The sequence below is a fragment of the Talpa occidentalis genome, unplaced genomic scaffold (genome assembly GCF_014898055.3).
Source record: "Talpa occidentalis isolate TD23 unplaced genomic scaffold, MPIMG_talOcc4v2.1 talOcc4.9, whole genome shotgun sequence".
NCBI lineage: Eukaryota > Metazoa > Chordata > Mammalia > Eulipotyphla > Talpidae > Talpa > Talpa occidentalis.
In genome coordinates, this window is record NW_023605305.1 from 113,313,033 (window position 1) to 113,326,010 (window position 12,978).

Here is a 12,978-nt window from a genome sequence, read left to right on the forward strand (position 1 = left end):
ACGCACCCTGAAAGGTCCCAGACAAATAGGACTCTCTCCTTTGGAAGACATTTGTCAACATCCCCCTGTGTGTTTCGTGGTATTTGCCCATTGGCTAAATACTGAAAATAACTGCATTTCTGTAGAAAGTGGTAATAGAGAAATGAAATTGGAGATCTCATACTCTTAGAGATCTGAAATCTTAACAAGCTAAGATAAAAACTTGTAAATTATGACCATACTGTAAAATGTAACCATTGGTGCAAAGAACTGATGAAATTGAAAATATAATCCGTGTACTATAGAAAGAAACAGGGAAGGAACTGTAGAAATGAAGGCAACAATTTTTAAAGTTTACTAAGGAAACCAAGCCTCATTTTCAACAAAACTGTCTCTTAAGTTTGAGGTGCTGTAGTACTTCTAAATGTGATGCCCATGGGGCAGATATTAGGGTCTGAAGGTCAGGAGAGAGGTCTGAATTACAAAACAAATGGTAATTGGAACCCAGGAAATTTCTGAGACCATCAGAATTTGTGGAGTAACAGTGGCCAGAGAATGGAATTTTAAAGATGCAGCCAAGAGATATTAAAACCCCCCAAAATGGAATGTGTCTGCAATCCAGGAAAGACTTTGCCAGTGAATGTGATGATTGATCTTTACAGATTCTAATCCTTTGTAAACATGTAGTTTTATTATAATTGTCAAAGTGTTTCATACTCATACATTTAGGAAAAGCATCAAAATGCAGGTTGTTTTTTTTTTTTTTACAGGACTGACACACTCAGCCATCCCAGTTTATAAGATGACACAATAAGGCAAAGGTTGCAGCAGAATCTGTCAAGGGGCCTGCTGATTTCATGTCCTCAAGCAATGATTTTAGTCTTAGCTACGAAGACTCACATGACTGATATAATTTTCATGAGAGATTCCCAAGACTTGCTCCCATGAAGAAGATACATCAGAACACAAATGTAGTCACTTTAATATCTGTGTTTTGAAAAGTAAGTTATTTTTAGACTTAGAAGTAATAAATTGTCTTCCCCACCACAGGAGTCACCTGGGGACTCCTGAGCGTCACCTGGCAAGGTTGCCCCTTGGGCAAGAACTGTATTTTGTTCTTACATTTCTCCCAGTGCCTAGTATACCTTGTGCAGAGTAGGCTTAGCTTTTTGAATCTAAATTCATTTTTTAATAGATTTATATAATTATGCATACAAAAGCTCGGGTGTAGACCAGAGGTGCAGGGTTGGGGGGTGGTGAGAGGATTTACCAGAAACACAGTAAAGAGCAGAAGAGGCAGATGTACTGAAATACACTGCTGAGGGGAGCCGCAGGTGAGTCAGGAGAGGTCTGCTGTGCCATGTGGGTAGCTCCCTGGCCGGGGATCTAACTGGTTCTGCAGAGACTGGCGATAGCAGCATAGTGCTGAGACTTAACCCTTTGCACCACCAGGGAGGCTCAGAATCTAAATTCTGTTTTAACAGAAGGAACAGCAGAAAAGACATTAAACCTATTAAAAAAGCAAGTAAGTTCTCTCTGCTTCTGTAATGTTTAAAATAACATTCTGAAATCTTTTGGTGCTGGAGAGAATTTCACAAAAAACTCACCTTGGTATAGATCACCAGCTTCTGCTCTTCTAAGAAAAACACAATATTCACCATATTTTAATATGTATTTTTAATATCCTGAATCTTCAGGAAAAGAAACAGTGTATTTTTTTGTTAAAGGTTTAATTATTTATTTATATAAGCACTGGGTACAGTCAGAAGCACAGGAGGGTGAGAGAACTCACCAGAGCCAAAGGGGAGAGCAGAGCAGGCAGACTGACGAAGTACACCGCTGAGGGGAGCAGCGGGCAGCAGGAGAGGTCTGCGCGCCATGTGGGACACTCGCCCTGCGGCCAGGGATCGAACCAGCGCTGGCAGAGGCTGTGGGCAGCTTTGCAACCCAGTGCTCAACCGCTGCGCCAACAGTGTATCTTTTTAAGAAAAATTGTGTAATGCATTTTTGAAATGTTTCTATACAAATGGTTAACCTTTAAAAATTTTATGTAAGCAGGGTTAGTTTGGTTACATGGGAAGTTCATTTATAGAATATTATATTCTCCAACAGTGTTGTTTAAAAGAAGCACCACTATGTTTGTTGGTAGTATTTTACCATTGCTGTCATTTGGTAAGCCGAAGAACTTTAGTAAAATGAGATATAATTGTATTGAAAGCAGACTTTAGATATATTCGTGATTAAAAACTTTTATAATCACAGAGCATGTACCTAATGTCTACATATGTTCATGCTTACAATTTTGAACACTTGTTTAAAATTTGATTTCTCATCAACACTTTTATTTTATAGTAAGTTCTGGTAATTTTGCTCTTTCCTTAACATTCCTTGCAAATCCCATCTTGCTTGAAACAATAGATTAAAACCAGACTGGCAGTTGGGGAACACTTTCTATTGCAACCATGTGTGTCAGAAGAAAGGATTAGATTTCCTTGTTCAAGAACATCAAGGGGAACCTCTACCTCTGCAGACACACCTCTACTCCTCAGTAATGGAGAGTTTATATCTAGTTAGATTTAAATGGGATAAGGAAAGAGTTTAAATCCACTCTCAGCTCTAGTAGTATAATCAGCCCTCAAGTCTCAACGTATCCAATTTTGTTTCTCTAATTTAATTCTAAGTGTCAGGTTGGTATTAAATGCTGATCAAGGTAATGGAGAGTTACCCTACACGTTGATTCACTTAAAGAAGAATTTCACAGAATGCAAAAGGTAGCTGGCAACTTTGTTCGGAACATTTAAAGCACAATCCACTGGCCTCTGATTTTTCATTTATATTGAATGTGTCTTAAATATAGAGGAAGAGAGTCCAATATGAAGGCAAACCTTTCTCTTCATAATCTGGGGCACAACTGCAGTGTCCTGGCCGTGCCATCGAATGTCTGAAGGTTATAAAGGAGCCTTGTCTAGCGGACACAGAGTCTGCTGTTGAGAGAGAGAAATTTCAAGAGTCATTAAGGAATGTGGGAAAACAGAATAATGATTTTGAGTTTGTTCTTTTTTACCTCTGACTTAATTTTAGCTCTGCCCCTCATAGCTGATGAAACAGGTCAAAGGATATCAAAGAAGTTTATAACTTTATAAAAATCACACCATGCATATGAGCAGGAATGGAAAGGACTTGAATCTTCAGACAAGTGCTCTGCTTTAAGCAAAGCTGAAGTAGCTGTGGCTAGGACTGGGTTCAGGGAAAGGTTTTGCCTAAAGTCCTCTCCTTGTGTCAGCTTCATAGTTGGGGCAATTAATGACTGGTTTTTATTTATTTATTTTTTTATTTTAATAATAAATTTTATTTTTATATTCCCCATACAATTGCAGCCCCCCCATTCTGACCCCAATCTCTCCCCTCCCACCCCCGCCCCCTTAAAAGTGTCTCTGGTTCGTAGTTTTTTGTTGATTTTGATTTTCACTTTCTTATAGTTATAATGACTGGTTTTTAAAGGGTTAATGCTCTCCTCTCTCCACCTCTAACATTAAAAGATGCTGTCTTTCCCTAGTAGTTTTTCTGAGGGTGCAAATTATAGCATCTTTGTATGAGATTATTAATCAGGAGGGTTTTCTGGTCCTGAAAACAAACTTAAGGGCTTTCAGGGAGCCGTCGCTACTATTTTTTTACTGAAGATGCCATCCAGCAAAACCAAGGGACAGGCTGAGGGTTGTGGATCGCAAAAATATTAATTTTCTCAGAGTACCTTTTCTTAAAATTAAGGCCAAGGCCACTGTTTTTTTCAGGCTCAACTTCTTACTTTCCGACTCTCCTATTCCACAACAATGAAGACATTTTGATGGGGTTGGAAGCAGGTGGGGTGGATGAGAAGAGTCAGAACAGACATAAGTGAGTAATTTGCATGTATTGATCTTGAGAGAACTGATTCCACTCCTTGCAAAGTCCTTGATGTGCAGTGTCTGGAGGAGGGCTGATTACAAGGGGCTGTTGCAGGCCTGAAATTCCTGTTCACGTTTAAAGCTTTTTTTTTTTCCTTAAAGATTTATTTATTTATGCATACAAGAGCTGGAGTACAGGCCAGAGATGCGGGGGGTGAGAGGATCCACCAGAGACAGAGTGGGGAGCAGAACAGGCAGACTGGCTGAAATACACTGCTGAGGGAAGCAGCGAGCGAGACAGGAGACATCTCTGCACCATGTGGGTTTCTCCCTGGCCGGCTGGGGATCGAACTCATGCTGCAGAGGCCATGGATTGCTTCACAGTACGCTGCTCAAACCCCTGTGCCACCAGGGAGGCCCATTTAATGCTTTTTCGCCAGGCCTTTTCAAACTGCTGTTTCAACACTAGAGTACAAGCATCCAAAAAAGACAGAATTGCTCCCTTAATAAAGTATGGATCTAGAATTGAAAGAATAACTTGGAAGAAATACAAGAAACTACTGTCAGTGTGACCCAACCCTTCTGTTGTTCACTCTCGGTGTAAGGACATATGATTCATGGAGGAAATGGAGCTTCACCATTGGCACATTAAAGTTATGGAAGAGCGTTTTGCTTTGTTGTCTCTTTGTATGCCGTATCTTTTCCAGATGGCATGGCCCTACAAACAAGATCTAAATGTTATCTCTACACTCATTCCATTTTTAAATCACCGTCCTTTGCTCTCAGTTACTACATAGTCAACAGACTTTCTACTTCTGAGTTTATGTTTTACAAAAAGAACTATAGTAAGCTCTCCAGAAAACTCCTGCTGTGTCTTTTCGATGGATTCTTTTCTCTTTTGTCATTGTAATCAAGCTACTTTAGATCCCATCCCACACCTTATCTATCTGGTGCTATGCCAGGATTTTAGTTGTGATACTAAAAAGTCAGACATAATGCTTAGATCTTGATCTTTCTAAAAGCCACATCAAAAGATATCCTGATCTCTCTAAAAACAAGGAGGGTGTTAACCTTGCTGTCTCTGTCAAATCCCCCATCACGACCAGACCGGTTAGATACCCCAGACTTTGCAAAACCCACTGACAGTTGCAATCATCAGTGTGTTCCCTCACTTTTTGTCCTTAAAAACTAGAACTGAGCACGAACTCAGAGAAAATCTACATGCTGGCCCCATTCCTGGTCTCAGGGAACCGTTGTGACCTTCTTGTGCCTTTTTCTGTATCTGTAAAATGAGTGAAAAATAGAAGAGCTGGCTGACCAACTCTGCAGCTCCTGTGGTTCTGGAAACTAGTTTCTCTGTGGCTCCAAATTAGATTCCTTAGGGATGTAACAGGTATGTCAGCCGAATCCTCCTATCAGGGCGGCACCCAGCCCATGTCCATGGCAGACACCGAGGCACAGACGTGAGACTGGGCCTCAACATTGTTCTCAAGTCTGCCCCAGGCAGCTCCCCTCGACTTAAGCTAAATTAGCCCTACTTGTCCTCCTGGTAAGGCTGGACTAGGCTCTCGAGAGACAGAGAATGTGAAACTTTTCACCCAATTGAGAACATGAAGTAGCTTCCACAGATCTCTTGCCCCGTTTTCATTTTCTAGCTCCATTTAGGTAGCCATTCCCTTACTTCTCAATTGTACTTTTTTTGTTGTTGTTGTTGTTGCTTCTCAGAAATATACTCAATTACAATTATTTTGTTGCTTCCCAGAAATATGGCAAACACAGTGATTTGCACGACAGCCGCTCACCCGAGAGAGGGTTCTAGGAGAGGGCGCATCCAGGTGTGGTGGCCTTCAGGACAGAAATGTAGCTACTGTCCAACCACAGCTTGGCAAGGTGGGGAAGGCGGTGTGGCGGGAGGCGTGTTTGTGGGGAAGAGCCTCAGATTTAGTGTCCCCCCATTCACTTTGCCTCAGGGCAAAGAAACAGGATTAATTTGGTTCAAAAAGTTCAGTCCTTCCCTACCCCCACCCCCACCTCCACCCCAGCCCACAATAGCCCGGAACAGAATGCAAAATGGGAGACGGACCTGGGAGGCCAAATGGAAGTATTCAGTACAGAACTATTCATTCACTGAAGTGATAACTATAAAAAAAGTAAGATGTCTGACTCTTAGGACAACTTTCTAACCAGGCATTAAACTTGAAGCCAAGACTGTGTTTCATCTTCATAGGGCTTCATCTCTCAAACTGGGACAGCAGAAGAGGACTCAGCAAAGCAAATGTTAGCAGATTGACTCAATGAACACACGAACGCATGAGCTGAAGGAGGGAAGTGTGCGGTGGGATATTTTAAAGATAGGGCAGAGAATCGGGAGAGAAAAATTGTAAAGCCTAAAATAAGCCCTGGAAACGTTTCTTAAATCTCTGCTACATGCTCGCTTTCTTGTGGTTTGCTCTTGCCACTAAAAAGCAGATTGCATAAAATATTCTGATTAGTTGAGGGTTATTAGTTAGGTTCCCACTAATGTTTTGTATATAAATCTGAATTACTGCTTTTCCTCCATTCTGCTTCTCTTTCTGTTTGGTCAAATCCCTGTGGGAGGGAGGAACATTCCTGTGGTGAGTTAAATAATTTCTGTGGAAATTATTCAAGATGCAATTTCTGTAAACACTATGTGAAGATATCATTTATTTCTGAATTTTGCCCTTGGGCTTGCATCATCTCCCAGTTGATTATCAAGTTCTGATTTGCCAGCATCTCTTTTTAAGTTTCTGTCCATATCAGGACATGGAGGTGGATAAACTTCCATGGGGAAGGTTGAAGCAAGAAGAGACGAAACTGTGTTCCATGAGTACCGAGAAGAACACGGAACTTGATCCCCAGTCTCGACTCTGCCCTACCCAGCACAGTGACATTGGCATGTTCTTGTCTCTCAGCCTGCTTTTATCTTAAGAAAAGGTGAGTGGTTGGAGCAGCTGATTCTCCAGGTTCCTCCCAGCCCTTGACTATGTGAGCTTATGCTTATGCAGGTGTCCCATCTTAACCGAAGAATCTCCCGGTACCTTGAAACTTCACCTACCAACTAAAATGCTCTCCTATTCTGACAGATCTGAGTGATTCTTGAATTATTACACTGTGAATCTGCAGGAGACCCAGTAGCTGTGTCTTGGGTAGTGGAACATTGAAGGAATTAAACTGAACTGTGACTAAGTTGAAGAGAGTGTTGTTAATGAGCAAATCAGTAGGTAATAAATTCAAAACAAAGACAGAATGCAGGATTTTCTTCATGATCACATGCACATTGGGGGTGGTGTAAAGGGAGAGTTTGGGAACTACTGCCGGGGAGGGAGGCTGAGGCAGAGTCAGAATAGTCAGCGCTGGGGAGCCAGATGCTGTAGATGCGGCCCTGATACTGGGCAAAAGGGAAAAACCTGTATCTCCTGCCTATGTGCATAGCAAAGCAATCAAACTCTCAAGAGATTTTTAATTGGTGAGAAATTTTAATTCCCTTTATTCAAAGGGAATAAAGAGAGAAGAGAAGTGAGGGAGCAAAGGACTTCAAAATATGAACTGATCAAACTCCAAAATTAACCATCCCCTGTGGGTTAAGGTTCAGCCTTACAGGCAGAACACAAAGTAGAGCAGCCAGGAAAACAAATCCAAGGCAGCCTTCCAGCAGGAAACACAAGCTGGAGGTTGTGCAGGGGCCTGAGGGCTGGGACAGGAGGTGAGAACCAAAGTTCGCAAGGTACCATCCCAGCTGGCTCCACCACGAGGCAAGATGGCGGCGGCCTTGGTCTCTCCAGAGAGTGGGGTCGTGGGGCTTGCCAAAGCACTGAAGCCAGAAGAAAGAGCCAGTTGAAGGGGGTTCACGGGACCAGAGCAGAAGCAGGAACACCCCCCCCACCCCACCAAACCGCAGGAGAGGAGCAACCAAGCTGAGGTGGAAGCAGAAGCTGCAGGCCCCCACCCTCTCACCTGCTGGCATGCTTATTACATTCTACCCTGAGGCTGCTCCTGGCCCCTCAGTCCCAGCTCTCCTGTTCAAGAGTCACTCTCAAGAAGTCACAGGGGTAGAGCCGTGAGACTCACAAGTCTCTTACACTCTTATTCAGTCATACTTTTCACTTACTCAAAAATGGATCACTGCATGCTTCCTGCACGCCCACAAAACGAAAGGACTAGGTAACTGTTGTGTCACTCCAGGCGCTGCACAATTCTTCTCATACATCGTCACACGTATCAGCTTCTGTTTTTTTTTTTGCCTCTGGTCTCTTAGTTCCAGCTCTGGAGCCTCAGAGACAAGAGCAGTGGGAAAGTTGGGGATCTCCCCTCTCGCCCAGCCTCCTCCCTCCATCCTTTATTCTTCCCGTGACCACTGATGACCAACCTGACACCATCTAAGGTACAGGAGACCTGCAGAGGATGAAGACTTGGATGCCACCATGGAGAAGCTGTGTGTGACGAGGAAGATTTCTCATCAACTTGTTAAAATACAACCAAATAGGCGCCATCAGAGAGCGCGGACAGTACAGTGTAACTCAGTCCCCTGGTTTCTAAAATATGACCAACCAGGTGACTCAGGATGAATCCACAGGGTCGCTGACGAGACGAGGATGCCCCTTTGGGGTCCTTCTCCTGTTGGCTTGCACAGCTCCCCTGCTAGCCGGGACAAGTACCCATTACATCGTCGCCGCTCGTTTCAGCTCACTAAGGGATGCACATGCTCATGCAGCACCGAAGGTCGCCTCAAACAACAGCTCCCTTCAGAACTTGCTTCACTCCTGTTCTACAACTGCTTGGGACACAAGGAGAGAGAGTAAAGAAGCAGGGAAGAGGTCGCTGGTACTTCTGACCTTTACAGAGTTGGGAAGATACAACTCCAACCCGAAGCCACCCCTGTTGTTAACACAACAAGGTCTCTCTTCCTTGAACACTCAGCTTGGCTCTCAGAGTCAGGGGCCCTCTCAGTTGGCTGACCTGGAACGCCGTGAGCAGCGAGGCAGAGGCGTGGGAGGCACGGTGCTAATAACTTACAAGCTCAGGCATGGAGGGCTTGGCGGCTGTTGGCTCCTCTAGCAAATGCTTAGTGGGTGTCTGTCAGACGCCAGGCCCTGTGTAAGGTGTTAAATATACAAAAGTGAGGAAGAAACCATTCTTGTGCTTCAAGATCGCCGTTAATGGAGGAGGCTGCAAAGAACAACCAAAACTTCAGGGAAGACATCTTTGTATCAAGAACACCTTTCATTTCCTTCAAATCACACTTTACAGTGGCCATGGCGCCACTGCTTGCTGGCTGTGTGACCCTGCACTGCCTCCCTCAGGATGTGGCAAATCCCAAGAGTGACAGCTCCGGGGACCGGTCGGGTCATCGTCAAGGGTTGGGCCCTTTGGCGAGCCTGGCCCTGGCCGCAGGTGTTCTGCCAGCCAGAACAGGTGCCTTTTCCCCGTCCTGGTGTTTTCCGGTCACTTCCCTCACTGCCTCCCACGCCCTGGCACGACACGAGTGTTTCCAGCCCGGTTCCCAGGAAACCAGGTTGATCTGTGTCCTGGGCCGGTCGGTCGCACGAGTCCCGGCCTCTGCTGAGACGAGGCAGGGAGTAGGAAGAAGTTGGGATGAACATGGACAAAGCCAAGGGGGGAAGTAGGCACGTGTTCATTTGCTTCCCACAAAAAGGGGGCTGCTTTCGCGGCGAGGTCCGTAATTCCAACTGCGTGTTTCTCCCTGACATCCCTGACATCCTCCCATCTGCTCCCGAGGTGGAGTCAGCATCTCCACGCAGGGTGTCCACGTCCCGGACTCTCTCATCCCCCTGCCCACCACCTGCCTGCCCACGATCTCCAGGGACCCCTGCAGACCTTTGAGCTTGGCGGCCAGCCTTGCCTCGGGGTGTACAGGCCGGGCCGCACACGGGGAGGGCTCCCTAAACCAGGGTTCCATTGAGCTGAAGTGTATGAAAAACGATGTAGGTGCTAGTTTGGGTGAATTCTGCAACATCTGAGGTCAAGCTTTCCTTTTGGAAGCCTGGAAGATGCTTTTCACCTTCAGTGGATGACCTCCAAGAAAACATGAAGGTGTTTCCACAATTCTCAACTCTTCACATTTGCAGCCTGATTTGACTGAGGAGGGGTGTGAGCTGAGGTCAGAACAGAGCTGGTATTTTAACTGCCTTCTCATCTGTGTTGCCCTGAGAAGGAGCACAGGCTAGACGAGGGGAGAAAGTTCTGCAAACGCTACGTGGGTTACGTTTTCACCAACTGAACCTGCTCGGTCACGGGCAGACGAGCCACCCTGGGACTCGGGTGGGCCGGGGAGGCTGGGAGGGGTGGATCCTCACCGCACAGAGAGTCAGCAGTTCTGGGCTTAGCTGGGCTGCAGCTGGCTCCCCATCCTGGAAGTGGTTAGAGATGGTAGGAAAGCACCGAGGCTTCGCTTTCACTTCGTCAGCAATGCAGGATTTCAAGAAATCTTTGGCCAATAACACTGTGTAGGTACCTACTTGGGAGGCCAACTTTTTAAAAAGATTTATTTATTTACGCATACAAGAACTGGGGTGTAAGCCAGAGGTGTGGGGGCCAGGTGAAAGGACTCACCAGAGACAGAGTGGGGAGCAGAACAGGCGGATCCACTGAAACACACTGCTGAGGGGAGCAGCGGGGAGACAGGAGAGGTCTGCTGTGACTTGTGGATCAGCTCCCTGGCCGGCCGGGGATCAAACTCATGCTGCAGTGGCTGGCATTAGCTTGACAGCACTGTCTTTAACCCCTGCACTGCCAGGGAGGCCCTGGGAAGGCTAATTCTTGACTAATTGTTTAAATTCAAATAAAACAAGCGACAGTGACACATCCCAGTGCCATTTTGAGTGCTGCTGGCATCTCAGAAGCAGCTGACACCAGATTTCTCTGGCCGGATGGCCAGCCCTAGTTTTGCAACGGCCCATGGAGCCTGCAGCTCTCCAGAGGCATTGCAATGAACTCGAAGTGTTCATTTTATTTTAATTTACATGTGCCACCCGCTGCATTTAATAACAAGTTTTCTTGAGCAAATGGACAACTCTTAAGTTTCGAGCAAACAAAGCAGATGACCCCAGAATATCTAGCACCAGAAATTAAGGGATTTCTCAACGACTGAAAAAGGGCATGTCTGAAGGACCCAAAAGTAATCTTGAAGCGGCTCCTGATAGCCCCACTGAGACAACTGGAGCACCCCAAGGAATGACATATACATCAATTTTACAATAATACTGCATAACCTATATGAAATAATACTGTAAGATCTAACACATTGAACTTTCCAAAAGCCATATGTCCGTAGTGATACTGAAAAATGCAAGGCAGGAGGAGAGAGGAAAGCTTTTCTTTACGGAAGAATGCCAGCTATGAATGTAGAGGGAGGATAAATTCACAAATTCGTCATTTGGCATCCACCAATGCAATAGCCGATTCAAGAAAGATCATCTTGTAACCTTTCGTTTTGCCTCAATACAGCTGAAAATGTATTTCATTTTGAAGTATATTTTTCTGGGTTACAGATTTCTAGTATCACAGTTTTATTCTTGGGTGCTTTCAAGATGTCGATCCACTATTTTCTTGCTTGTGTGGTGTCCAACAAAACATCATCCCTTTTGCTGTTTCTCTGTGTAAAGAGTCATATTCTCAGGCTTTTAAAAAGATATTTATTATTAGTTTTAAGCAATTCGATTATGACATCTCTTTGTATAGTTTTCCTCTTGTTTCTTATGCTTTCAGTCCATTGAGATTCTTGGACTTATGGATTTATATTTTTCATCATATTTGGAAATATTCCAGGCACTACCAGGCCAGAAGCAGAAGCCTGACACTATTACTTTTATGTATTTAAAAATTTCCCCTGAGACAGCCTCTTGCTGATGTGCTTTCCTGGGCAATTCGAGAGCTCGCCAATGTAATAATTACTGTTTTTGTTAGTTCTGGTTGCAAAGTTGATTATATTTTGCCACATTTCCCTTTTTATTGTAGCATATAATTTTATAGTATACAATATTTCTAAGGGTTGACTATAATGTAGTGTAACAGTTACTCCCATTTAAGCATCGACGCTACGGTTGACATATTTTAGACAAATACAGATAATACATACAGATCTATTTTTACTAAGATTTTTAAAATATGAAACGAAAGGATCAGATCTTTCAGAGTACATTTCATTTAGTATAAGTCATTGTAATTTTCCTTCCCATCGTACTTAGAATAGATCCTCAAAACCATTTCTAGATTTGCTATAATAGATTTGTTGGTGGTTCAGGAATACGTTGTCATTTTCACTATTACGATGATTACAATCTTTTATGTATTGTCTAGTATAAGTTAGGTGTTCTGTCAGGCACTTTATAAAATATCTAACTCACTCTTTACTGTTGCTCTATGATAGAGAGTTTTAGTCCCTCTGTATTGACAGAGAAATGGGGAGTTAAATAACTTGTTCTACATCCCGTGGCTGGAAGATGGGACTCAGGTCTCTCTGAGTCCTGAGTACTGCTGAGGGGAGCAGCGGGGAGACAGGAGAGGTCTGCTGCACCATGTCGGTATCTCCCTGGCCAGCCCGGAATCAAAGGGGTGCTGCTGAGGCTCAGACAGCTCCACAGCGCTGCACTCAACCCTCTGTGCCACCAGGGAGGCCCCTAGTGGTTCTTTTTCTAATGGGAACTCTCATGCTTTCCTTGTCTTAAAGAAGGGACTCAGAAGAAATTTGTTTTAGGATAAGACAGTCCAATGTGCACAGAGTGGGTCCAGCAAGTATGAGTCTTGAATTTTGTGGATTGATTGGGAATCAGATTTGCGTGTAGGTTGGCTCTGCACTGCTGGATTAAACCTGAAGACCAGGAATAGATTATATTCAATAAAGTGGAAGAAAATCAGAATTTCGGTGGTGATTATATACTGATGTGGAATTAGAATGCTGGATCCCTGAAACATATCTAATGTTATAAACCGGTGCTATTTCCATAGAAATTTACTTTAAAAAATACAGCAAAAAATCGAGTAAATAGAATTTCTTGTTTCCTCTTAAAATAACCCCTGCAGTGTCCACCAATAGAGATGGTGACTCTGGGCACACCGGCTTCCTTCAGTCACACAG